The sequence below is a fragment of the Nannospalax galili genome, unplaced genomic scaffold (genome assembly GCF_000622305.1).
Source record: "Nannospalax galili isolate Female #2095 unplaced genomic scaffold, S.galili_v1.0 scaffold522, whole genome shotgun sequence".
NCBI lineage: Eukaryota > Metazoa > Chordata > Mammalia > Rodentia > Spalacidae > Nannospalax > Nannospalax galili.
The window spans coordinates 998,834-1,003,454 of NW_008348874.1; the positions used below are offsets into that span (position 1 = coordinate 998,834).

General features: G+C 34.3%; 1 protein-coding gene across 1 annotated transcript in view; it reads right to left on the reverse strand.

The window, feature by feature from the left end:
• The window catches only part of Hcrtr2 (hypocretin receptor 2), a 121,879-nt gene that overhangs the window by 47,487 nt on the left and 69,771 nt on the right, over positions 1-4,621 (reverse strand). The window lies entirely within an intron of this gene.

Sequence of the window (4,621 nt, forward strand, 5' to 3'; positions counted from 1 at the left end):
TGGAAGAGTATACAAGGAACCTAGGGGATAAATGGAAAGAAGGAGCTCAAGAGAGGTAGGACCATAGGAGAAGGGTATTAGTAAGGGAGAAAGGGGGGAATTGGGGGCATCTTAAGTGGGAAAATGATGATGGAGGGGTGAGACAATATGAGAGATAAACAATGCCTAGCTAGTTTTGAAAACCAGAGAGAAACATATTACTCCTACAACCTACTGGAAAATTAGACATAGCAGATCAAGAAATATATGTCTAGGTAAGGTTTATCTGTCTGTCTATCTATCATCTATTTATCTATCTATCATCTATCTAATCTATCATCAATGTATCTGTCTATGTATCTATCATCATCTCTCTACCTTTCATTATCTATCTTTCCATCTATCTGTCATCTCTCATGTCCATACTGATCTCTCTATCAATATCTTAAACCAAGGAATATGGAACAAATATCTATATTTATTCTGTTTTCAAAATCAGAGAATAAAGAGTAATATTCTTCAGAGGAGTTAACATTTATCAAATTATGGAAAGTCTACTTACCAGGGATAAAGCAGACAGTATGTTAATATAATTTTCCAGTAGTATTCAATTCGACAATCATTTTAAATTTTATGGTTTCCTTAAATTTAACCTAAATATTTAATGTCTTTTATTTTCATCCTTCTAGTAAATGCTTTCTAACTGTTAGTAGATGCACATATACACATATTTCAACCCTTATTGTGGGCCCAAAGCTATTACATTGACTATAAGAAAAGTTTGCTCTATATCTTGTCAGAACATCAAAATACATTTTGTTAGTGTCAGAAGGAGAATTATTATCAAGCCAAATATTAGTTGGGAGTGGTAACTCATGCTTGTGATACCAGCAGTGGCAAGCTATGTGTTGATTCATGGGTTTGAGGCCAGTCTGGGTTATCAAGTTAGTTCTAGGATAACCTGAATTATAGAATGGGATCCTGTCTCAAGGAAAAATAATCCCACTGTCTAGAACAATTCTTGACAGAAATTTCAGTACATACACATAGACCATTTGATGAAAACAAAATCAAATTATTATCAAAATGAGAGTGACTTTCCCCTAAATAGACTAACCAGGTGATCAAGAAAGTATCGATGTAATTCTGGAAAAATGCTAAATTTTATAAATATGGAGGAGTGTGTCTGCAGTAAGCAGTGTACACATCCAAAGGTGAAGTTCAAGAGCTCTGAAGTGAGCCATATGGACAAACATTGCATATTAGAGCGAACAGTACAGACACACACTACATGTTCTTTTCTGCTGGGTTTATCTGTCTTTTTTTTTTAAATACACAGACTAAACACAATCATTTCAGAAGTCATTAACCAATGAACAGTCATGCATTCTTAGTAATAATGTCATTAAGACAAAATCTCAATCCTCTGGCAACACATATGAAAAGTACTTGCAGGAGTTCACAAAGTGATTTGATAGAGGGAGGTCAACTGAAGTTCTTCCTCTGTGATATTCATTGCAGGAGAGTTAAAGCATGGCTCACTGTTCTTATAACTGCATTTTAATTAAATTTAAGGGACAGATAAAAAGGGAAGATTTACAGGTCATGAATTAATCTTAATACAAGATACTGTTTTTTATAGCCGATGTTTCAAGATAGGCTACGTGGCATTAGAGATGTCCTTTATGTAGAGAAACATTATTCTAAAATTCATCTTCCTGGGGTGTTTTAAGTTATGATTATAATGTATGTGCTGAGTTTTACCACTTTCATTTGGACATGCAATTTTGAGTAGCCTCCATGAACAGGAGGCATTTAATGTAAGAATCATAATAATAATATATTAAAAATCTAATGAACAAAATGATTAGAAACTGCTTTAAATTATTTTACATTCTTCTTTAAAATATTAAATTATTAGTAATTTGAAACTGAATATCAGAAAAAATTCATCGCTTTTATTAATGGGGATAATGACACTTGTTTTTGGGGGGGACAAGAGAGTTTATGTTATAGTCTATGAACACAGAAATTAAATTATTAACAAAATAATTCAGAAAAATTAGTACTGGCACTTGTTGAACAATAAATATTTTATCTAATTATCATTTGCATAATCTTAAAAATATCCTTAAGTTTCATTAGGAACCTTCAAATTTACGTGTACACACTGCTTTATAATATTGAACAGATAGTTCAATCTCTATAGGGCTCAACTTCGTCAGGAATCAATATGAAAGATTCTGGCTAAGGGTGCTGCAGGAGTTACCCGTCCCCCTTTTTCCTTCTTTTCAAAGATGTGGTCCCCATTGAGTAGGTTTTCTTGCTTCATGAGACATGTTCTTTCCCCTTTCTGTGACACCCTTTCCTCTCCTCCCCAGTGTTAGAATTCTTGTTCTTCATTAATATTTTGTTGAAATAGTAGTGATTCCTTTGTAAATGTTTCTTCAAATAGCCAGGACTGGGAATGAGTTCTCATTGGAATTCCTAGTACTTGGTACTTAAGTCCATTCATCACACTGTGAGTGGGACGTAGGACGTGTTTTGTTTGTCTTTCCACTTCACAGTAGAATGTGCTGTTACAGGCACAGCCTGTTTCTCCTTAGATCAGCACAATGCCTTGCACACACTAAATAATCAAGATGCTGTCTAAGCATTAAATAAATGGCAAATAAGACACTTAAATATATAATTTGGGAACTTTTCCATCCACTTTATTTTTGTCTGTACTATTAAAAGGGAAAATTGGTTTAAAAATAAAGAAAGGAAAACTGGGCAACAGTACAACAAAAGGATTGCAAAGTTAGAAGAGTGAAACTTAATGAGAAGATGTATCTAATATCTGGAATAGAAGAGAAAGGCAAATTTTAAAATGTCATAATTGTGGTTCTTAGGAACTCTATTTTAAATGTTCTCTGTTGATAGTGGTAATAGTTAATCTTTCAGTTGCAGAGACTTATTTTTCTGTATTCCAATGATAGTAGCAAAGTAGGAATTACCACGAACTGTAAAAGAATTCCTTGGGTACATGACTTTTTGATATACCTTTAAAAAATATTTTTTTTCCATTTTCTTTGTTTTGATATTTTTGACACTGAATCTATTTATGTAGCACATGCTGGTTTAAAATTCAGGATCCTCCTACCTGAACCTTCTGAGTCACCTGGGTTGATGCACCTAATACTTGTGGTTATGCCTTTTTAATGATCACTTTCTTTCCTGAAGCATAAATTCTCTAAATATGATCCGTTGTAGTACACTTATCTAGAAGAGGTCAGATTGTTCTCTTCAATCTTCATGTGATCTTTTGTAACTAGTGCATTCCATGTTGGAATGTATGGCTATTTTTTTTATTCTTTGCTCTGTTTATATTTATCCAGCACCATATATGGACAGAAATCTTTCCTTCATTATGAGTTTGAAGCCAAAAGAGCACAGGGACTCCAAACTTTTGCTTGTCTATGTTTTACTCTAATATGTGGCAGACGTAAACAGGTGGACACGTAGAGATTATTTATGACTAAGATAATTGTTCAGTTGGGTAACAAGTATCCAGGGGATACAAATCAGCCAGTGAATGCACTGAGAGGAGGAAGGGCATATTTAGATAATATAACCTGGGGAGAGCCGAGGTCCACAGATTCACTTCCAGTTCTGTTTGAAGAACACAGTTTTAAAGTGAAAACCAACCAACAAAACAAAACCCCAGAAACCCATAGCATCTGATGCCTTTAGGAAACCTGGAACTTCAGACAACATAATGTTGAACCATCTCATAAATGTCTTCTTTTTCCAACAAGAAAATAAGAAATTTTTGGTGGTTTTTTTTTTAACATTTTAAGTATACATATTTCAATTCTAAAGTTACTTTAAAAAACTATTTTATTATTTTTATTTTGTGCTTATGAGCATATTGCCTGCATGTATGTATGTATGTATGTATGTATGTATGTATGCAAGTACATCTGTGTCATGCAATGCCTGTGGAGGTCAGAAGCATGTGTCAGATCCCCAGGCACTGGAGTTACTGATGGTTGTTAGCTCCCATGTAGATTCTGGGATTTAAACCCAGGTCCTCTGCAAAAGCAGCCAGTGCTTTTAATCACTGAGCCATCTCTCCAGCACCTAACATTACTTTTTAAGAATTTTAAAGTAGCTGTTTTCCTTATGACATTTTTATATATACTTGGTTTTGGTTAACTGTCTCCCCACCCCATCTCCTTGTCCCTGATCCCAGGCTGCACCCTTCTGTCTCAGCATGTCCCATTTCACTTTCATATCACATCTCTGTTACCCTGCCCATCCTTCATCCCAAAATCTCTTTTGACCCCCTGCTCATGGGCACCGTCCTAGCTTCCTGGTATCTACTCTCCTTATATGGATGAACAGGTACTTGTGTAATAATATATAGAATCCTATAGGCACATGCTCAGGAGTGAGACAGTTGAGTCATATGAGGGCTCTGTGTTTAGTTAGCTTTGTGGAAAAAAAAAAAAAAACCTCTGTACTGATTTCCATAAACTATCATTTTATATTTTCATATTTGTATTGATTTCCATAAACTATCATTTTATATTTTTATATTTGTATTATTGACTGATTGCTTATTTTACACTTTAGCAAACAAAAATGAGTTATAGAA